This window comes from Erythrolamprus reginae, chromosome 1 (assembly GCF_031021105.1).
Source record: "Erythrolamprus reginae isolate rEryReg1 chromosome 1, rEryReg1.hap1, whole genome shotgun sequence".
In the NCBI taxonomy this organism is placed as follows: Eukaryota; Metazoa; Chordata; class Lepidosauria; order Squamata; family Dipsadidae; genus Erythrolamprus; species Erythrolamprus reginae.
In genome coordinates, this window is record NC_091950.1 from 103,541,894 (window position 1) to 103,565,385 (window position 23,492).

The 23,492-nt window shown below is 40.5% G+C and overlaps 1 protein-coding gene across 4 annotated transcripts in view; it reads right to left on the bottom strand.

Annotated features, from left to right (window-relative positions):
- PRR5L (proline rich 5 like) overlaps positions 1 to 22,323 on the bottom strand; it is an 84,930-nt gene extending 62,607 nt beyond the window's left edge. The window contains exons 1-2 of one of the 4 annotated variants that reach the window (XM_070760804.1): positions 22,270 to 22,323; positions 10,606 to 10,719 (exon numbers count right to left, since the gene is read on the bottom strand). The gene's annotated coding sequence lies outside the window, so the exon portion shown is untranslated. Of the gene's footprint in view, positions 1 to 8,561; positions 8,665 to 10,605; positions 10,720 to 21,236; positions 21,320 to 21,657; positions 22,053 to 22,269 lie in introns of those variants that run through there. The other 3 variants (XM_070760794.1, XM_070760812.1, XM_070760783.1) reach the window with 3 other exon arrangements.
- Between the last annotated feature and the right edge of the window lie 1,169 nt (positions 22,324 to 23,492).

Here is a 23,492-nt window from a genome sequence, read left to right on the forward strand (position 1 = left end):
AGTATTTGCCATTTCAGAAGTTCACAATACTAAACTGATCTTTTATGGACCCCCAAACAATGCAGTCAGGCCCAGTCAGTCGTTGGATGAGTAACATCCAAAAAACTCAGAGCCGTAAATTAGGCTAGGAAGTTTTTTTAAAAAATCCTAAAAAAGGCAATGAAGCACTTCCAATCCATGAAGTGTTTTTAACCTTTAAATATATCATATATGAAATCCTTTAGTAGAAGGATGGCTGACTAGCAGTGTCGATAGGACCTCAAGCTTTCCTCAAAAAGATAGAAGAATTGCAACATCACACGGTATGCTCTGTCCTTTCCATGAAGGCAAGTTACAACACCTTTAGGAAAATAGTGGGCATACATTGCTACATCGCTTTTGTCAGTATGGCTGTGGATTCTTCTTGTACCGACTAAAATTGCTAGAACAGGAGTGTCAAACTGGCGGCCCATGGGCCAAATGCATCAAACGCAGGCCATGCCCATCCCAGCTAGACAAATGGCATGAACGTCACGTGATACAACAGGTTTGATACCCATGTGCTAGAACAACTTTTGCTAACAAAGGCTTGAGAAGTATTGGCCTACAAATAATTCTAAAAAAATATGCTCCTGAATATTTTAATGATACGCCTGGACCTTATTATTTTTATCAAGATTTCATTAATTCAGGCTTCAAATGCTAAGGAGTTAATCCCTATTATGTCGATGTAATTTACTTATGAGAGGCTGAGTATATATTGTAAATCCTCTTCTTTTTAAGCACTTTTCTTTAATCTTCTGGCCACCTGCTCTTGATTTTTAATGGCCTACAGGTAATCATTTCACTTTTCTTCTGCCTGTGGATTGCCCTTCTGCCAAATAATATTTTAAAAGGTTTGAAAGGTATTAGAAGACTTTTTAAAACAATGCTAAAAAATTAATCAACACTGTAGGTTGTAAAATTAAAGATAGATTCTATCCATTTAGCAGTCAAGAAGCTCCAATCACCTGTTTGCTTCCTTTTCAAATCTAGTCCATTTTTTTACTGCTTATATCAGGGGTGTCAAACTCAAGGCATGTGGACAGGATGAATCCCATCCTGGTTTAGCAAAGGGGGGAAAGTTCCAACATGTGGGGTGACAACATCAGTTTGACACCCCTAACTTATATGATTACAAAAATTCTTGACTGTAGGTACAGGTGATAATTTCCAGTATCCAATTACATGTTGATAAACAGGTAAGTTAAAATAAATATTTACTTTTTCATGTGAGTTTATGGAGCATATATGAGGAGGTTTAAACATTTATTGTCAGTCATTACTCATCAGCCATCTCTGTTAAGCAGCGGTCCCCAAACTACGGCCCGCGGGCCGGATGCGGCCCGCTGAGGCTATTTACCCGGCTCGCAGCAGCGTGCAAGATTTTACCATATAATATACTAAGTTCCCGAATCTCCCCTCCACTCTGCTGCTGAGCGTCTGGCGGCAGCAAGGAAGAGGAAAGCCAGGGGGCGGGGAGGAAAGCACCCTATGGCAGAGCAGCAACAGTTCCTCTCCCTAAAGGCGAGAAAGAAATTGGCCAATTGCTTTCCTCCCCGCCCCCTGGCTTTCCGCCTCCTCTCCAGACACTCAGCTGCAGACCGTCTTGGTCCCTCCAGTGCCGCTTTTTTGCTTATTTTTTTTTTCATCGGTGAAGTTTGTGCGCGTTTGGGCACTTTTGGTGTTGGGGGGGTCTGCTGCGGAGAGGGAGAGAGAGAGAGAGAAAGAGGGAGACATAGAAAGGGAGTGAGAGAGAAAAATAAAGCAAGAAAGAGAGGGAGAGAGAGAGAGCGGGAGAGTGCTGCTTTTTTGCTTCTTCGCTGCCCCGCAGGGAGCCTGGAAGCCCTGCAAGAGCGTCTGGAGGGGGCAGTAAACAATTTATCAGCACCCCCCGCGCACTAACTTGTTAACGGCCACACCGTCCCGGCCAGGCGACGGGGAGGCCCTCCCAATGCTTGCCCGCCGCCCAGGCCCCGCGCTTGGAGCCGGGGGCGACGGGCCTAGCCTCGGGTTACTTGGCCCCGGCGCGGCCGAAGCGCGGGGCGGAGTAGGCGGCGGCAGCTGCTTCAGGCCCGCCCCTGAGCTGAGCTTCCTTTGGCTTCCAAAGCTGCAAAGCTCACCTGCCGCCTCGAAGGAAGCCAAAGGAAGCTCAGCTCAACGAGGACCGGCTGTTGGTCCCTTGAAGCTGCCACTGCCCACTGCAGAGATCCCTTCGCCCGAACGGAGGCGGCGACGGCGGGCTCAAGGGACCAAGAGCCGGTCTTTCATGGCGCTGAATTGTTGCAACCTCTGAGGCCGCCTCCGCCTCCGGGCGAAGGGATCTCCTCGGGGAGAAAGGAAGGAAGCCAAATGAAGCTCAGCTCAACGAGGACCAGCTGTTGGTCCCTTGAACCCGCCGCCACCGCCGCCTCCGTTCGGGCGAAGGGATCTCCGAAGTGGGCGTTGGTGGCGGTGGCAGCTTCAAGGGACCAACAGCTGGTCCTCCTTGAGCTGAGCTTCCTTTGGCTTCCTTTCTTTCTCCCCGAGGAGATCCCTTCACCCGGAGGCGGACTCAGAGGCTGCAACAATTCAGCGCCGAGAAAGACCGGCTCTTGGTCCCTTGAGCCCGCCGCCTCCGTTCGGGCGAAGGGATCTCTGCAGTGGGCAGCGGCAGCTTCAAGGGACCAACAGCCGGTCCTCGTTGAGTTGAGCTTCCTTCGCCTTCCTTCGAGGCGGCAGGTGAGCTTTGCAGTTTTGCCTCGAAGGAAGCTCAGCTCGGGGGCGGGCCTGAAGCAGCCGCCGCCGCCGCCTACTCCGCCCCGCGCTTCGGCTGCACCGGGAGCTCTGGTGGGCGCGGGGCAGCAGGGCAAGCCACGAAGGTGGCGCAGCGTGGGTCAAGCGGGAGGGCACAGCAGTAGTCGTAAGGCGGCGGTGGGGCGGTTGGCTGCAAGGCACCGGCGGCGGCTTGATGTGTTGCAGGACGCCGTACATTGCTGGCGCTGCGCTGGGCATGGGGCTGGCACCTCCGTCCTGGGCCAGTGGCAGCGCCAGCAATGTACTGCGACCAGACGTCGGTGCCACCGTCTTGGGAGCTTCTGCTTGCAGCCGACTGCCCCGCGGCGTGTTGCAGGGCAGAAAAAGAAAGAAGAGAGGAAGGAAGAGAGAAGAAAAGGAGAGAGAGAGAGAAAGAAAGCAAGAGAGAGAAGGAGAGAAAACAAGTGAGGGGGGAGGGAATGTGAGAGAGAAAAATGAGAAAATGATGGAGGGAAAGAACGAGTGAGAGGAAAAAAAACAAATGAGAAAGAATGGAAAAAAGGGAGAGGGAAGAGAGAAGTGGGAAGGAGGGAGGGAAAGAAGGAGAAATGGCAGGAAAAGGAAGGAAGGAAAGGAGGAAGGAAGGAAAGGAGGAAGGAAGGAAGAAGAAATGGAGGGAACAAAGAAGGAAGGAAGAATGAAATGGAGGGGGCGGAGGAAGGAAGGACTTTTTTGGGCGGGGGGGGTGTAAATTTTTTTAAAATTTTCTCAACATACATTCAACCAATACAATGTACCATCTAATTTTCCCTGAATAAAATGCGGTATTTTGTCAGTAACTAATATCAATCATCAAAAAAGTTGCAAAAGTTTTTTTTCTAATGTTGTCATCCAGGTACATACTTTTCTTTTAATTAAATTCCCTCCTTAATGTTCCTTCAAGAAGTACAACACCAATTATATTTCTAACTTATTAATCATTATGCCAAAGTGCTTCCTTCTTTATATATTTTTCTATAAATATTTTATACATTTTTCTATAAACCAAGAAAACCTTGTTTAGCCAATCAGATGTTAACAAAAGAAAATTAAAAACAAAACATAAACATGTATGAATTTCAGGCTTCTTCCCCCCCCCCCCCTCTAAATAGTACATTCCCATTTTGTTTTTTAATGTTAAAATAAGGTATGTGCAGTGTGCATAGGGATTTGTTCATAGTTTTTTTTATAGTCCGGCCCTCCAACAGTCTGAGGGACAGTGAACTGGCCCCCGGTGTAAAAAGTTTGGGGACCCCTGCTGTTAAGCTTGGCAATAAGCATGACCAAGTGATCATTACTATGCTGTATCATAAGACTATTTAACAGAGTATTGTAAATCTGAAAGAATCCTGCCATGACTTTTAACAGACTAATCAATTAATATAAGTCCTTCCTAAATTTCTTTCTTCATTAAGAACAGGGGGTTCTTCCCTCTGGTCTTATTGTCTCCCAGGCAGCATATTTTATCTTTGTCCCTCAAGGTCATTCCCACATACCATTACACTTCTCTACATCACTATGTACATGAAGTCATTTCCATCTGTTCCAAGAATAATGGGCATATTGCCAAGCTTTGTTTTTATTTTCTCCTCCTGTGCAAGGATATTTCTGGTCAAATTCTCTATAGTTACAAAAAAGGAAAGCAAAATAGCAAAGAAATCTGTATTGAGCATTACACTCACCGACTGAATTCTGAAAAAGACTCAAAATGTCCCATAGTTTACATAGAATTCAAAAATGAACTAGCTTACTTTCTAAATGACTGCTACTTCAAAAACAGAATGATGTGTTTTTTAAATGAGTTTCACCATATCTATTTTTTTAAAAATAGGCACAAACTCAACTCCTGATTTTTATACTTATACTGTATAGGATATCTAAAAACTGATCCATGTCAAAATTCTTGCTTATAGAAATGTTTTGTGTTGTCTTCATCTTTTAATTTATCATTAATCTAATTTGCAGCTTTTGCTTTTTCCAAATATCAACCAGACCTGACTCTACTCAACTGTGAAATCCCTAAAAAGCAGCCTTGTTTCCTATTAAAGGATTCATAATATACTGCTCAAAAAAAATAAAGGGAACACTTAAAAAACAGAATATAACTTCAAGTAAATCAAACTTCTGTGAAATCAAATTGTCCACTTAGGAAGCAACACTGATGACAGTCAATTTCACATGCTGTTGTGCAAATGGAATAGTTGTGCAAATGAAATATTCAATGAGAATATTTCATTCATTTAGATCTAGGATGTGTTATTTGAGTGTTCTCTTTATTTTTTTGAGCAGTATATATGACAACACCTGAGGAGTACATTTATATAAAGACACATAACTTTAACCATTTTGGAACTGATTTTATGAAACAATATGTAGTAGAAATTTTAATGCATCCAAACCATTTGCATTAATTTTTGCCTTGTGAGACAGAATATTCTACAAACAAGATAATCTTCATCTTCCACAATAAAAATGCAATAGTATATTACATAATTAATGATATGCTGCCCTTACAGGTCACCTGGTCTAACAAATGCCAAACTTCCTTTAAAATTGGATCCAGGTTCAGCATTGCATCCTGATTTGGGCAGTGCATAAATGACAAGGGGAAAAAATTCTGGACTCAGCAGGTCAGGAGACTTTATTTATTTAATCCAATATTGAGGCCACTTGACTCAATAACTAAGAGTGGCTTACAAATGCATTCATTCATTCATCAAATTTGTATATTATCACAAAAATCAACTCCAGGAAGTTACAGACATTGAACAAAATGAACTATAAAACATTAAAACAATAAGTAAAAATCTTAAATTTAAAAATGAATTAAAATAAAACTAAAGAGGGTAGAAAGAGAAGGATAAAAATGTGCACAGGAAGGATGGAGTACTATCAGTATTGGGTTGCTACGTGTATGGGGGAACAATGTTCTGGTAGCGAAAATGGAGCTGCACGCACAGCTCCAGCTGACCGGCTGGCGGGCACGCGCATTGGAGCAAGATTCGCTTCCTGTGCATGAGCAGGAAGCCAAATCTCATGCTAGGACATACAGACGCATGAGATTTCGGAGATTTTCACCAATTTTTCCCTTCTGCAAATTTAGTGAAATCTCACCCTTGTGTGTGTCCTCGCACAAGATTTGGCTTCCTGAGCATGCGCAAGTCATCAAATTTTTTGTTGTTGTTGTTCATCCCAATCCCATTATCAGTCAGTCTCGCAAAATGTTCTGGAATGTGCTCGTAAACCACTGCAACATTTTATTAGGAGCCTTAATAAAATGGATTACACAGACTGTCTAAATAATAATAGCCAAAGTTATCTTGTGTAGCAAAAGTGCAGCTTTTAATAGGCCATGTAAAGATATCATAGTCAGTCTTCATCTATAGTAAGGATATTAAAAAAAACAAAGATTATGTTAAATTTCAGTTGATTTACACATTCTCTATTTATAAAGGATGATTAAGCTTTTTAAGTACAGGCTGGTTTAGGAAGTGCAGAAACATTGATGTTTGTTATAATCTATCCCATTTTCAAATGCACTGCAATTCACTATTGCATTGCGTTTGTAGTATCAAAAGTCATCAAATGTTTTTTTTTTGTTGTTGTTCATCCCAATCCCATTACCAGTCAGTCTCACAAAATGTTCTAGAATGTCCTCGTAAACCACTGTAACATTTTATTAGGAGTCTTAATAAAATGGATTACATAGACCGTCTAAATAATAATAGCCAAAGTTATCCTGTGCAGCAAAAGTGCAGCTTTTAATAGGCCATATAAAGACATCATAGTCAGCTATAGTAAGGATATTAAAAAAAACAAAGATTATGTTAAATTTCAGTTGATTTATACATTCTCTATAAAGGATGATTAAACTTTTTAAGTATAGGCTGGTTTAGGAAATGCAGAAACATGGATGTTTGTTATAATCTATCCCATGTTATTTTCAAATGCACTGCAATGCATTCCACCACTACTGCAATCCACCACTGCAATCCACTATTGCATTCTTTAAGCAACAGCCCATTTGATTAGTAACAAGCCAGCCATCAAATATAAGTATAATTTCTACCAATGTATTACTATTTTACCCCATGATATGTAAACAGGGAGGCATTTACAGAGCATACAAAATTAATTTTGATTTGGCTTAGCCACTGCTTATACATCAGGGTTCACTCACTATTTAGCACTAAGAGAACCTGTGCAGTTTTAGATTAATAGCCACAGCTAAACCTTGTCTTACTGCATAGTACCAATGAACTGTGCTAAATAACAGTTTGCAATATATGTTAGAGGAACAATCACTAATACAGCTCTATCACTTTTTTTCTAATTTTCCAGCAAACCTTTTCTTCAAACCCTGTCTTAAATTGTTTTTCTTCTTAGCATGTTCCTTTTTTAACATTTTTAAAAAATCTTTAACATTTTAAATGTTATTTTATTAACTAAACAGGGTGCAGTGGTAAATTGTAGTGCTCTAATTCAAACTCTTAAAACACAACAGTAAGCATTGTTACAGTACTGTATACCCAACAGAAAATGCTTCCCAAAATTGTGTCCTTCAATTTGCTGTTTTCTATATGTGCTTAACTTGGATAATTGCAACTAAATTTTTAAAAAGCAACTGCTAAAGTGGTCATTCAGTATTTCCACATCAATTACTTTATCTGGAGTAGCCAAAAGTCACATAACTTTTTAAAATGTTTCATATCTTTACTTATATTTATGTATTTATTGGATTTCTATGCCGCCCCTCTCTGGTTTTCTTACCTAAAAATCTATAATTTTACATGAAAATGAAATTAAAAATACAAACAAAAAGGATAAAAGTCACTGGTTTACCAATGAGTTGAATGCTATAAGCAAAATAAGATTATTGCTTAAATAAGATTATTGCAAAATAAGATTATTGTGAGATATCACAAAATCTCCACCATGGCACATATTGCTGCATTCTTTGATTAGAAAATATTATTACCTTTTCCAAAACAGATAAATCATATATTTCCAGTAATCATTCTTTAAAATCTGTAATAATATCACTTTTCCAATTTAATACAATAATTGATACAATTAAATTCCTTACAGAAAAATCAAATTCCAAAGCTTTGATATAAAATTCAACATTACATTCACATTTTTAATATTTAAAAGATTTTGCCATAAATCTAAAAATATACATTAATGCACAATTCCACAAATGTGATCAATGAGTCTTCAATTTTTTTTACAATCCCAGCATTTAAAAAAATCTGATGTTCACTCTTTCAAATATATTATTTGGGGAGTCCAATAACCTAAATATGATTTTTGGTTAATTAACTTCAGTAATTTCAATTCATTTAGAAGCATCCACGTGGGAAAGGCTGCTCTGGAGACTATACTTTCAATAATTGCCTAAATAATTATCATATTCAAAACTAGATACATAATATTTTAATAGTGCTTAGTTATGAACCCACATTGAACTTATCGTATCTCCTATCCTATAAAACATATTCTGCCCCCAGACATCCCACTGAATCCAATGTGTCTCATTCTGGATAAGTAGATACAATACTGCAATCTACACTTCAGAGAGAAAATTCAAACCTGCAAGTTGGCTTTAAAAATATTTACTACTGCTAAAATAACCTAATTTTTTAAAAGACAAGTTGAATGTAAAAAAAGATATTTCATCTGCATATTAAGCTAGAAAACTTTGTTTTAAAAAAAGATTAACTCAGTTACACAAAAATGCCCCCAATCAAGATATTCTCAACACCCACCTTTAAACTAATGGGGATGCTGCTCCATTCTTTCCTGGTATACTGAGAAGCAAACCTCTGCCCTTTAAGGAATCTGAGCCAATTGTAGCAAGATACTCAGCTGCAAGAGGGAAGAGGCAGAAGGAGGAAGCTCCTCCCACGTCAGTAACCCATCAGAAGCAAGATGCCTGATAGCAGTCACCAGGAGAACATTTCAATTGGCTAATCTTTCAAACAAGAAGCATGCTACAAGAAGCACCCATAAACTCAGCATTCTGTAACCCTGGATAGGTTTATGATATTCAGGGAATAAATTATAGCAACAGAAAAGGAAGTTGCATTGGAAAGGGCAAAAGCTAAACTTAACAATCATTGTTTGAACGCAAATGGGTTTCTTCCCTCCCACGACGGGTGAGGCAACCAGGCAACAGGTAAAGTTTTTCCACCACACATTGTGATACATCGTTTGCACAGCAAGGAGTTTCACCTGTTCAAATGTATAAAAGGTGCACTCAGAAATAACTAAGGAAACCTGGTCTCTATTGCTGCCAATCAAGACATTCTATTAAAAAGTTCATGAAAGTTAACTCTTGGAAGTTCTGAGTGTAGTTTGAGGTGATCTAATCCAACCCCTCCTGCTCAAGTGGGAGACACTATACCATTTCAAACAAATGGTGGTCCAATCTCTTCTTAAAAATATCCAGTGATAAATCCAGAGATTAGAATTGCCCCCACCCTCCTTGCCTTTCGTAAGCTGCTTAAAACCCACCTCTGCCACCAGGCATGGGGGAACTAAGATACACTTTCCCCCTAGGCCTTCACAATTTTATGTATGGTATGTTTGTCTGTATGATTGGTCTTTATATAATGGGTTTTTTAACTGCTTTTCAGTATTGGATTTTGTTGTACTGTTTTACTGCTGTTGTTAGCCGCCCTGAGTCTGCGGAGAGGGGCGGCATACAAATCCAATAAATAATAATAATAATAATAATAATAATAATAATAATAATAAGCCATTTACATCTTCTGAAAGCAAGCTGTTCCACTGGTTAATTGTTCTGTCAGGAAATTTCTCCTTAGATCTGGGTTCTCAGATCTATGGATTAGTTTCCATCTGTTGCTTCTTGTCTTGCCTTTTTTGCTTTGGAAAATTGGTTGAGCCTTTCTTCTTTGTTGCAGACCATCAAGATATTGAAATATTGCCCTAGTCCTTCTTTTAATTAAACACAGACATACCTAATTCCTGCAGCCATTCTTCATGGTTTAACTTTTAGCCCCTTAATCATCTTTGTTTGTCTTCTCTGCACACTTTCCAGAACATTTAAGTGATTGTCTACTAGATTTCTCTACCCCAGTGGTTCCCAATGTGGGGCCCAGGCCCCACAGGGGGGCAATTTCATTTTTAATGGGGGGCAATTGGAACCTTGTTTAAACATAGTTAATGGCCTTTTAGGCTTCCTCCATGTGAATAGTTCACTTTTTGAATAATAAGAAAGGGGGGGGAGGCCTCAGGATTTTAGAGATGCTTAGGTGGGGCATGGCCAAAAAAAGGTTGGGAACCACTACTCTACACAAAGAGCAGTGACCTTGGGACGGATGTGTCATGTGCAGACCACGCCCACACAATGTGATAAGTCATGTGACGGCGTGAGTTGGACACCTCTGCTCTAGTAGGTTTTACCTCAGCTAAATTTCAATTATTATCTACCTTTGCATTTGGTTTTATTGTCTAAGTGTAAAACCTTACTCCATTGTTAGATAGGGCCCAGGGTTAAGTCTGTTGAGATCCTCCTGAGGTGTTAGCTATTCCTGCCACCTTGGTGCCCTCAAATTTAATGAGTTCTCCTTCTATTCCCTCATCTAAATCATTTATGAAGAACCTGTGAAGAAATATGGCCTGATATTTATATCAGGAATTATGTAAGTTTGTGGAAGACTTATGGTATACTGGTAGGTAAAATCGTTGTAAGTATCATCTCCAGTATTTTGGCTGGCTTTCATCATAGGCCAGGGCCAAGTTGCTATTACTCAAATCATTATTCTAAAACATGGTTGTCAAACTCACCGTGTCACATTGCCGTCACATGATGCATCATGACTTTTTTTTTCCCTTCACAGAGCTGGGGTGGGTGTGGCCTGTGCATGATGCATCTGGCCATGGGCTACCAGTTTGACACCTCTGTAAAAACAAATGTTAAGATAAAGCTCAGTTCCCAGTTTAGCTCTACTTACATAGTTAGAACCATAATTTATTTTCCTAGCGAGTTACAGATTTTATTTTGTTCTAATTAGCACATTCTTATAATTTATTTTTTACTTTAAAAATCAGGAATATTTTTAAATGACAATGTTAAGCATATTTAAAATTATGTTATCCACATAAGCTAGATAAAGCTACAGGGATCGAGCCCTGCTTAATTTGATAGACTGTAAAAGACATTTGGAGTGACAGAGAACCTACTGATTTTCCTTCCTGTACAATAAAAGAACAATCAGAGTTCATCTTTCCGCAAGTATGGACTGTTCATAGGACAACCTCCTCCCCCTCCCCACTTTCACATCTTTAATATTTGAAGATTCCAGCTGTCTTTTGTTGTGAGTGGTCCAGGTCCGGCTAAGATGGTCACGGATTTTGAGGATCAAGAGACAGATGAGTACTGGCATCGCAGGCCAGTGTTCTTGTCACCCGAGTCTGAGAGTGAGAGTAAGGCAGAGTTAGGGACTGAGGGTCAACCAGACTGTAGAACCCCCAGTAATGAGTCAGAGGATGATGGGGAATTAAAGGAGGAGGAACCCTGTTAGATGCAAGGGTCAGAAGAATGTGGCCTAGGCATGAATATCTGAAAAAAGGGGTTCTTGGCATTAGTAGATCTATAGGACACTTGGCCACACCTTGCTAGTATATCAGGGACAGCCAAAGGAAAAGTGGGCAGGGTGAACAACATTCTTCATCATGGCTGCTGGAGAATGAAAGCTGAGAGGTCTCAACTCTGGCTTGCAGGCCGGTTTTCTTATCCCCAGCTGATTAGATAAAAATGCTGCCAGCATGAAATTCCTTAGAATTAACCAATGGATTGCATGACTTGTTTTACCAACATATTTTGTCTATGATCACATTTTGAACAGCGTGTGTGGCTCTTTATTTCTGATCGTTGCCCTGTCAAGACAGAACAACTTTTGGGATGTTTTTTTGAAGAAATATCACTTTCTTGCGACAAGAAGATAACTGGAATTGTGGGGAAAAGTAAGACAAATGTTCTCTCAAATGGTTCTACAAACTTCTGTAACGTCACTTGTTGCTAATAAACAGAAGTTCCTTCCTCCAGAGGAAGCCAAGACCAGTACAGTGATGATGTCAGATGCGCTTCCATTCAAAGTCCAGGAAAGGAAAACCCCAACTCCATATTGATAGAGATGATTACTTTTACTAGAACTGATACCGACAAAAGGAAACCAAGTTCTGAGGCAAAATGTGTGTAAAATTCATATACAGTGATACCTTGTCTTACAAACCTAATTGGTTCCAGGACGAGGTTCGTAAGGTGAAAAGTTTGTAAGACGAAACAATGTTTCCCATAGGAATCAATGGAAAAGCGATTAATGCGTGCAAGCCTAAAATTCACCCCTTTTGCCAGCCGAAGCGCCCGTTTTCACGCTGGTGGGATTCCCCTGAGGCTCCCCTCCATGGGAAACTCCACCTCCGGACTTCCGCGTTTTTGCATTGCTGCAGGGTAATCCCAGCAGGGGAATCCCACCAGCGCGAAAACGGATGCTTCGGCTGGCAATGGAAGTCCGGAGGCGGGGCATCCCAGCGATGGTGGCAGGTTTGTAAGGTGAAAATAGTTCGAAAGAAGATGCAAAAAAATCTTAAACCCCAGGTTTGTATCTCAAAAAGTTCGTATGACGAGGGGTTCGTAAGATGAGGTATCACTGTACAAAGAATCCCAAATCCCTTCCTCATACACACACATACGGGCAATTCCTTCAATCCCCATCTGCCAAGATGTCAGACCATTTGGACTTCTACATCTGATCCGTCAAAGCCATTGACCTTGAGCAGGCTATTAACATGTCCCTCTGGTGGATTGTGATTAGAACTCTCCTCCCTAACTTCCTAATAAAACACAAGAAGACATCCCCAGCAGCTTCCCCATTCCCCACCCAAATAGCTAACCATCCCTCCCCCGGTTACTATGGCAGCCAAAGCAGGCAGTGTGGAGGCTGACAGATGAGTTGGAACAGTGGTAAGAGGTAAGGGAAGTGGTAAGAGATAAGGGAAGTTCAATTTTCTCCACAAGCAGGACTGAACCCAAGTCTGGTCATTCCCCAACTAAATCTTCTATTGCTCACAAGTACCCGTGAATATGACAAGGACAAAATTTCATTGGTATTAAAGGTTTACTTTTAGAATAGAATTCTTTTTTGCCAAATGTGATTGGAACACAAGGAATTTGTCTTGGTGCATAGTTGCTTAGACTGAGTCAAAGAAAGAAAGAAAAAAGGTCGATACAAAATGAAACTAGACGAATCTATCTGTTTATCTCAAAAGGTTTGTTTTCCAAGAGGCTTTTCAGTCTTCCTAAGGTAATTTGATTTTAATTCTGAATCTATTTAAATCATGCACTTATGCCATCTATTTTCACTTCATTGCTTACCAGGTAACCCAGTGATGGCGAACCTATAGCAGGGTGCCACAGGTGGCATGCGGAGCTATATCTGCTGGTACACAAGCCACTGCCTTAGCTCAGCTCCAAAGTGCATGTGCATGCCAGCCAGTTGATTTTTGGCTCACACAGAGACTATGGGAGGGCATTTTCAGCTTACAGAGGTCCTCCAGAGGAATGGAGGAAGGCATTTTTGCCCTCTCCAGGGAAGCCTCTAGAGCCTGGGAAGTGAAAACGGGCCTAAAGGGCCCACCAGAAGTTGGGAAACAGGCCATTTCTGGCCTCCAGGAGGAGGGGGAGGCCATTCTCACCCTCTGCAGGCATTGAATTATGGGTATGGGCACTCACGCATGTGCGATAGCATGTGTGTGAACACTTTCAGCACCCATGGGAAAAAAGGTTCACCATCACTGATGTAACCAATTTTGAGGTTCATATACTTCTGTGTATTTTAAATTTTCACACTGTCAATTCCCACATGAAATGTAAAATGCTAAAAATTATATTTCTTCCATTGATTAAGTTAATACCTAACTGCTCTGTGATAACTTTTTGTACCTAAGTAAATAAGAGATATAGATTTATATTGTTTTAGAGCAGTGACGGTGAACCTTTTTGAGACCGAATGCCCAAACCACAACCCAAACCCCACGTATTTATCTCCGAGTGCCAATAAGGCAATTTACCGTATTTTTCAGACTATAAGACACACCAAGATTGTGAAGAGGAAAGTAAGAAAAAAGTTTTTGTCCTCTCTCCTCCCCTCCCCAGAAGCACTTTGCAGGCCTCTCAAACCTTCTGCACACCCCGCTTTTTGCGAAAATGGGTGAAAAACCCATTTGTGATATCCTCCTACCACATGCACTACTCCCCCCGAGCTTTATTTTTGCTGGCAGAGGGCAGCATAACATGTCCCAGCCAAAAAGGGAGCCTGGGAGAGCCGTGTGCCATTTTCACTGACAAAGAAACCTCGGATCAGACTTTTGCTATTTTTGGGCAGCCCCATGGGCCATATGTAAGCACCAGCTGGATGCGGCTCCTAGGCATTGAGTTAGACACCCCTGACTTACATCAATTAAGTCTCCAAACTGACCAATAAAAACAAAGTTACTCTTTGAGTGTTCCACTCCAAGCAGAATTTCTCCACCATCCACCCCATAAAAGAGGCAAGAAAGATTTTTAATTAGTTAATAGAAACATAGAAACATAGAAGTCTGACGGCAGAAAAAGACCTCATGGTCCGTCTAGTCTGCCGTTATACTATTTTCTGTATTTTATCTTAGGATGGATATATGTTTATCCCAGGCATGTTTAAATTCAGTTACTGTGGATTTATCTACCACGTCTGCTGGAAGTTTGTTCCAAGGATCTACTACTCTTTCAGAAAATAATATTTTCTCATGTTGCTTTTAATTTGATTTAAATATTGTGTATTGTATATTTAGTACCAATACCAACACCACCACATCCATGGTTTAATAGCATTAATTATTCTGGTCATTTGCAATTTTTTTCCGTATATTTTTCAAGTGCAGGCAGCAATATGGTATTCGAGACATGACTACCATACAGCATTTATAGTTGTTATAAAATAAACTGGTTTATTTAAAAAGAAAATCCAGTAGTAATTTTGCTGTTTTCACAGATCAGATTCCAGATTGATGCTTTCATTACAATCCCAAAGCCATTTTCCTGACTGCTCATATTTCATCAAATAGATCTGAAATATATATCCAGGGTTAACTTACAATATGTATGATTTAAAATTACATTTTTTATTTAAATGAAAATCCACTAACTCAAACTCACCTCTGTCATCTCTTTTTCTGTGTGAAATTCAAGAAACTGTCTTTAGCACACATAGAAAATATAATATATGTACAAAATGTAATATGAATGTTAGCTGTATTATTTTGATTCCATAAGGCTTCATTTGGATTGTAAGTCCCATAAACATAGTTGTGCATATGGTACAACAAACCGGAAGATCTTTAATTAGCTGAAGTTTCTAATTTAATCAAGAAAGGCTGTTTTAATGTTTGTTTGTTTGTTTGTTTGTTTGTTTGTTTGTTTGTTTGTTCGATTTTTATGCCACCCTTCTCCTTAGACTCGGGGCAACTTACAACATGTTAACAATAGCACTTTTTAACAGAGCCAGCATATTGCCCCCACAATCCGTTACAAGTTACTTTAGTATCTTCACTTATTTTGAAGCTGTGAAACCCAACTTGCAGATTAGAGAGAACTAAAGCTATCTTTTGCTCGCTGAGTCTTTTTCAGGGGTTACAATTTCCAAAATTTCTAATCCCAATAGGTAATCAATGTGTTTTGTGGTATTATAGAATTACACTTAAAATCAAGTAAAATTTGCACATAAGGAATCAGTCTTTTTTTTAAAATGGATTTTCAAGATTAATATCTGCTCTGCCAGATATTAATGGGAGGGAGGGAAGGAAAAGGGGCATAATCTAACTGGCTCTTTTACCATTAACAGCATTTTCAGTAAAAAAAAAAATCGGTGTACTACAAAAATAACCATTATTTTTTTTGTAAGCCTTCCAAGAACCATTTGATGGACCAAATACAAATCAAATATACATATATAAGAAAAGATATCACCATAGCTAACTTTTCTACATAAAATATCTGTTAGAGATATAGAACAGGAATAAGTTATGAAGCTGACACAATGAAAACTGAAATCTCTTACTCTTCCTATTTGTTCAACAGGATTTAGTTGATAGAAAAAGGGGGTAAGTACAGCAAACCCTGTTTTTTTTTAAAGTAGTTGTAGGGGAAAGCATGAAAGTAATGCAAATGATGCCAACTGTTATTTGTGTCGATTTTACCTTTGCATAATTATGTCATCACACAAAAAAACATAATTTGCATGTGACATTATGCAAATGAGACTACAAAAATATTGTCTGTTGCATGTAAAATCCATTGTTCAAAAGTCCAGAAAATAGAAATTGCACAGTTAGTATTTACACAGCTCCATTTTCATCACATTATTTGCTGTGAAAAAAACCCTAAGGGGGGAAGAAATCCAATAGAATACAGGGCGACGACTGCAGTCTACCAATAGTCCTGTTCCTAACTTATCAATATTTTCCTACTATTGCATGTTTCTAATATTGTTTAATTAGTAAGCTCGGTTTCAAAATGATATTAACTGATGCAAAGAAGTTCATGAAATTAATTCAGCAGTGATAGATTAGAAGAAGGATTATATCAAATCCCTGGATGTTATTAAGATAAAAACAATTACTGTAGAACTTCGGTATAATTGATTAACTTGCCATATGCCTCTTGATTAATTTCAGTGTAAGTAGGCATTGTAGTCACAGTGAAACATTTTCAATAGCTTCAGCAAATCAGCCATAGAAAAACCAGGAACAGATCATGCTTTTGTCAGTACTCTCAATGTATTTTTCCCCTCATCATGCCTATAAGTAACCCAAAGCTAGTAAGATGTAAAAGTTGATATTTCTAGATTAGTTTGTTTTGAAAGAAAAAAAAGGCCAGGTTTCTTATCAAGGAAACTGCTTAGTACACCTGTTGCATTAAAGAGCTTTGTTAACATTCAAACTTTCTGGGACTCTAAGGCAGGCCTATCAAAATTAAAACCCTGGGGCTTTATCTAGTCCGTGGATACTTAGCTCTGGCCCACAGGACCAGCCTGGAAACAGTGAAGGACCAGCTCGCTGTGCTGCTGCCAATGAAAACAGACTCCCAAGCTCCGTTTTCAGCTGCCAGGGCCTTGTGCAACCTTCTACTAGTGAAAACCAAGCTCCATTTTCCAAGGCCGTGGCAACCAAAAACAGCTTGGGAGCTAGTTTTTATTGGCAGAAGGCTCAGACCACCACAGGCACCCCTGACAGAGTGATGTTGAGATGGTCATGCCCACCCTGGCAATGACCCCCACGGCCCCCCGAAGGTCAAAAATAACCCTAATGCGGCCTTCAATGAAATGGAGTTTGATACCCCTACTCAAGGGCAAATAAGAATTTTTGAGCATGAAAAAACCTCATTCCAAATAGCAAGCATGTAGAATATTCAGAAGTAACATTGGCTGAAAGAGGATGTTTTTGAGAGAGTAATATTCTCTATGTACGAAAAAAACCCTCTCGATTTAATTAAAGAAAAGGAATGAGTTGAGGTCCTTATAATAATTTATTACATTTGTTGTATAAAATCATCATATTTTAGCCTGCAGAGCTAGACAGATTCTAGATGTTGAAAAACATGGAAAATAAAATCAAATTCTTAAACGTACAACACAGGTGGTTGAACCAGTTAATTCTATAATGTTTCAGTTTCCTCAAAGTTTTTATTCAAAAAATGAGCAAGGCAGCAACTAGTGGCTGAAGGAGAGGGATATTCCTGATATAGAGCAGAGATACAGTACTTTTTTTGTCCACAACACACTATTTATCTATAATGAAATAAAGTGTAAGCGTTCCAACTAATATCTAAGTTTAAATCACAGTCCAAGGCAAATACTTCCTCAAAGTTCCAATTTATTCATAGCACCATCTTGGCACGTCTCTGGGGAAATACCGATTCGATTTCCCCATCTTCCTCCAACCTGGTGCTGACAAAAGATGACCTTGAAACTTTAAAAGGAATTTATTTTGTCTACCTCTAACTCCTCTTGCAACCGCCTCTCCCCCCTTCCCACAGCAAGAAACATTTCAAAAGAACATAGCATAATGTGGTCTGGCTTCGACCTGACATAAAGCATAGCAGATACGTCAAAAAATACTACTTTTGATGCATCCCCCTTCCAAACAAAGAGGTCTAAAGTTGGCTTTCCAATGAGTTTAGTATACGTAGAGAAAACCATCAGACATCCCTGCCCTCAAGACTTTAATTACTTGCATTAGTTTAAATATGGGCACTTAATCAATTTTTGCATGATTTGTTTTATCATTACCACCATTAATTTTTATACTTGCATTATTTTAATTCTAGCTACTGGTGGTTTCATTTACTGGCACTTAATGTGGATATTTTAATTGTTATGCCTGTTTTGTAAATGCCCATGGTTTGGCACCTATTGATTTGGGGGCACAGAACAACTAAATAAAAATGAGCAGCCCTACTCACAACTAGACCAGGTTTGTCAAACAGATCAACCAACCCTCCTTCAACCCAAAAAGGCCTTGTTAAAGAGGACAGCCCTGATACCTTTCCTAAAAGAAAATAGGTGGGGTTTAGTGCAACTTCTAAAGCAGGGGTGTCAAACTGGCTACCCGTGGGCCAGCACCCCCCAGGCCACACCCACCCCAGGTCTGCGAATGGGAAAACATCGTGAAACATCATGTGATGGCAACGTTACATGGTGAGTCTGACCCCCATGTTCTAAAGGAACATATTTAATAAAGATAAACTTGCCCTGCCTAATCTATAACACTGGTTAATTAGGAGCATATAACAGAAGGGAAAGGTCACCAAAGGGCTGTTACAAAGGATCAAATGTTGTTTTCTAATACACTTAGCTTCCACGGTAGACTTGTGTAAACGGGTGTCTACTGCTGCACAGGGCAATGGGGAAACCTAGCTACCTTCCACCCAGGGATGGGTTCTAACTTACCTCAGTTCGCTTCCTCCCACACTGGGTGCCAAAAATCTGGGGGGGGGGGGTTTAACAGATGGCGACCACATGCAGAGTGCGGGAAAATTGCTTCTGCGCATGCTCAAAAGGGGGTGTGGGTGGGATAAAAAAATTCAAAAAAGATGGGAGCACCCACAGACCAGCACAAACAGAACGTCAGTGATGTCATCATGACATCACCAGCGGGTCGCTACCGGTTCAAGTGAACCCGACCAAACCAGGAGGAATAAAGACCTGCTTCCACATAGTAATTACTGTGTAAACTATCTAGAACATAGAACCAATATGAAGGCAGTAGATGAACTAATAGCTTTGCTCATTTTTTAGCAGACAACTGGTTAGTTTTTAACCACAAATTTCAACTTTATGGTTCCCTTTTCTCTGAGTAGTTTCATGAGAACACTCATCATTTTCATCCTCAAAGAAGTCAGAGGAAAAGGGACTGGCCTGGAGTTATTAAGAAGCTCCATGTCCAAAAGTGCTTTGAGTCTAGATCTCCCCAAGAGAGATCAGTAGAGCTGAGCACTACTCCAAGATGCACTAATGCTTGCCTACGTGCTGGAAAAGCTTTATCTGCCAATTTCTACAAATCCATCCAGGGCACTACAGAAGGATCATGCCAGAACATCTGACAACTGCTGGCATTCCTACTGCAGAAGTTATTGGGGAGTGCAAGCCACTACTAGCAAGCCAACTCGCATTCTACTTGCTGCGTCTTGCCAGAAATCATCCCTCCAATTTGTCCCACTTCCCCATGCAGTTGCGTGACAGATTAAAAAGCATACGTTTTCTGGTTGCACAGCTGTTTCTCTGCAGCCCCAGAGCAAGAATCCAGCCAAGTTTTTTTTTAAAAAAAACATCTTCTGCATGGGTGCCAAAATGCTGTTGACCCAACTCTGCAGGGACCTCCCAGCACTTGACTCTCCCCCTCAGTAACCTGTATACATTCTCATCGGAACATTACAGGGTGTTTGGGTCTGTGGTAAATGGCTGGCTGAACAAAATTGAAACTCTCTGCACCACAAAATTATAGCGCTGCCTATAAATACACTCCACAGTTGTTGTTACCAACAAACACAAATATACGAGAAATATACAGCTCAAGCGTCAGTTTGGTCCTTCAGGCCCTGGGAGAGTTATTGGCAGGAGCGGAAATTTCACGAAACAAGGCAGAAATGAAAGAAATTGGAGAAGGGAGGGCAAAACCTGACCCTCTATTATCCAGAAGGGAAAATAATTGTTCCTAAAAAAAAAAAAGTAAACATTCTGTTAACAGAATAAACACGCTCAATTATCCAAGCCTTCCCCACCCCGGAGATGCCTTGTCCATTCATTTATAACAAAAAGCGTTATTTGAGGAGCTGCTGACAAAGTTCTACAGAGGAATCATTGAGTCTGTCATCTGCAGCTCTATAACTGTCTGGTTTGGTTCTGCAACCCAACAAGACAGACACAAACTTCAGAGGATAATCAGAACTGCAGAAAAAATAATTACCGTACTGCCAACCTGCCTTCCATTGAGAATCTGTATACTGCACCAGTCAAAAAGAGGGCTGTGAAAATATTTACTGACGCCTTACATCCTGGACACAAACTGCCTCAAATCCTACCCTCAAAACGACACTAGAGAGCACTGCATACTTCCCCAAATGCCATCACTCTGCTAAACAAATAATTCTCTCAACACATACAAACATAGAAGATTGACGGCAGAAAAAGAGCTCATGGTTCATCTAGTCTGCCCTTATACTATTTCCTGTATTTTATCTTAGGATGGATATACGTTTATCCCAGGCATGTTTAAATTCAGTTACTGTGGATTTATCTACCACATCTGCTAGAAGTTTGTCCCAAGCATCTACTACTTTCAATAAAATATTTTTTCACATTACTTCTGTTTCCCCCAACTAACATCAGATTGTGCCCCCTTGTTCTTGTGTTCACTTTCCTATTAAAAACACTTCTCTCCTTAACCCTTTAACACTGTGAAACTATTTACTTTAATCTTATTTATTAATCTATTTACTATTATTTATTAATCTTATTTATTAATCTATTTACTATTTACTTTAATCTTATTTATTAATCTTCTCATCATTCCCATCACCCCTCTCTTTCCACAAATAATTGTATGACTCTAACTTTGTTGCTTGTATCTTTACAATTTATATTGATTGGTTCCTAATATGATTTGATTGCTTATTTATATCTGTGTTGTACCTTGATTCTTGACGAACTTTTCTTTTATATGCACTGAGAGCATATTGGGAACCAAGAAAAATTCCTTGTGTATCCAATCATACTTGGCCAATAAAATTCTATTCTATTCTTCCCCAGCCCGGAGATGCCTCGTCCATTCGTTATAACAAAAGGCGTTTCATTCTTTCCTGGATGGCTCAAAGCCAAACTCACCCAGTCCCCGAGACGACGATTTGAAACAAGTGGGAAGAGCCTGCCAGATCTTTCTCTTTTTTTTTAATTTTCTCCATGCTAACCGGTCGCCTTCAGTCTCTGCATAATAGCCGGCTTGGCTCTTAATTTAAAGTCATTTAGCAATAATGAAAAAGAAAAAGTGAGGGGAGGGAGAACGAGGGGATGAGTTTATCCGACCGTCTCCGCCCCCTCGTGTTTCGGAACTCAAGCAGCGCCTCCCGGGATAAAAATCTAAATAAAAAACAATATACATAACCCAAAAGGAGCGTGGAAGTCGGCGAACCGCTCCCAAGAATACTTGGGGAGGACCAGCAAGGGAAAGAAGCCTTCCGCTGCGCCGTAGTGTGGAAATAAGAATCCTCCTCCGCAGGGAGGCACCACTTCCCGAGCAGACACTCACCGGTCTGTCCTGGCCGCAGCTCAAACCTGCGCGCCGATCCTGGAGAGCGAGGCCAGCTCCTGCTTTCCCTCTCCTTTTCTAAAGACCCCCGGAGGCGGCGGGCTTCGGGGTCGGGGTGCAAAAAAGAAAGAAAGCCCTCGGGAGCCGCCTCTCAGCTCTAGGCGGGCGAAGTCCCAGCGCGTGTTTCGCGCCTCGAGAAAGCGTAAACAAGGCGCTGAGAGGGAAAGAAAGAAAAAGTCTTTTTCCTCTCTCGCGCTCCACCCCGCCCCGCCATAATCAAAACATATCGCTAATCTATCGGTCTTTCCATGTTGTTGTTTTTCTTTCTCTTCTCTTTTCTTCTCTCTTTTCTTCTCTCTTTTGTAACTAGGAGCCTTCCTCGTAATAAAGCTCGTTAGCGAATCTCAAGAAGTGGTTGTATAAAGCGGGGGGGGGGGGATGCTCCTTGTAAATTGTTAAGCGCCTCTTCCCTCACGACTTGGATTCAGAATCCCTCTTCCAGCCGTTGCTGGGGAAACTGCTGCGGTTTTCCTAAATTTTACAACGCACCCGGCCCCCCACCCCTCACACACCCCAACTCCTCCTACTCCCACTTTTAGGGGAAGTTCTCACCTTACTTCGCCATACCCTCAGTCGAAATCGGACGCGAGGAAAGTTTACGCAAACGCCCCCCCTTCCCCCGCCATTCCGCCTTTTATTTAAAAAGAGCTTAGAGCGCCACTTTTGGAAGGGTGGGAAATTAGAAATGATTATAGAAGGTTTAATAAGACGGTGGAGTTAGGAGGTCTTTCCCGGTTTCAGATTCGCTACTGCACATGCCGTTCGGGCGAGAGAAAGTTTCGTTTTGCGTTTTTGTTGAGGGGTTTCTGCCCCGGATTCCAGGATTTTATCGAGTCAGCTGCCTTGGACCACCCAAAATGAAAGAAAAACCAAGGAGATGTTAATAAGAGGAAAGTAAGTTGAATTACAGGCAATTCTCAGTCTCCAGTAGTTCCATTCAGTGGCCGTTCAAAGTTAAAATGACACTGAAGTGACTAATGACCATTTTTAATGCTTAAGACCATTGCAGCATTCCATGTGGTCATGTGGTCAAAATTCAGACAGACAGATATCAATAGCATTTATATACCACTTCATAGCGCTTTTACAGCCCTCTATAAGCAGTTTACAAAATCGGCATATTGCCCCCAACAATCTGGGTCCTCATTTTACCCACCTCAGAAGGATGAAGGCTGAGTCAACCTTGAGCCAGTGGTGAGATTTGAACTGAACTACAGCTAGCAGTTAGCTGAAGTAGCCTGCAGTGATGCACTTTAACCTCTCCAGGGGATCTCTAATGAGATCCCCTTTTGTGATCTCCAGACAATGGTGAAGCTGAATTCACTTAACAACTGTGCTACTCATTAAACAAGCGCAGTGATTCACTTAACAAGGATGGCAAAAAAGATTGTAAAATGGGGCAAAACTCACTTAACAAATGTTTCATTTAGCAACATAAATTTTGGTCATAAGTCAAGGACTACCTGTATTAATACTTTGGTTTTTTCCCAAAATTTTCTTATACCTGACACAGTAGCAAGTTATGCTTATTCAAAAATTGGCACAACAGTACTATGAATATGTAGCAATAGGAATACTTTCCATATTTTTTCAGAATATAAGAAACACCTTTTCCCCCCTAAGAGAGGGTGAAAATGTCGGTGCGTCTTATACACCAAATACAGCCATTTTTGGCCTTCTGCCCCTGCATCCCATTTTGGTGAAAAATGGGCCATTTTTCACAAAAACGTGGGCATTTTTGCCTTCCCCCAGCTACCAAGAGCAGTCTGAAGACT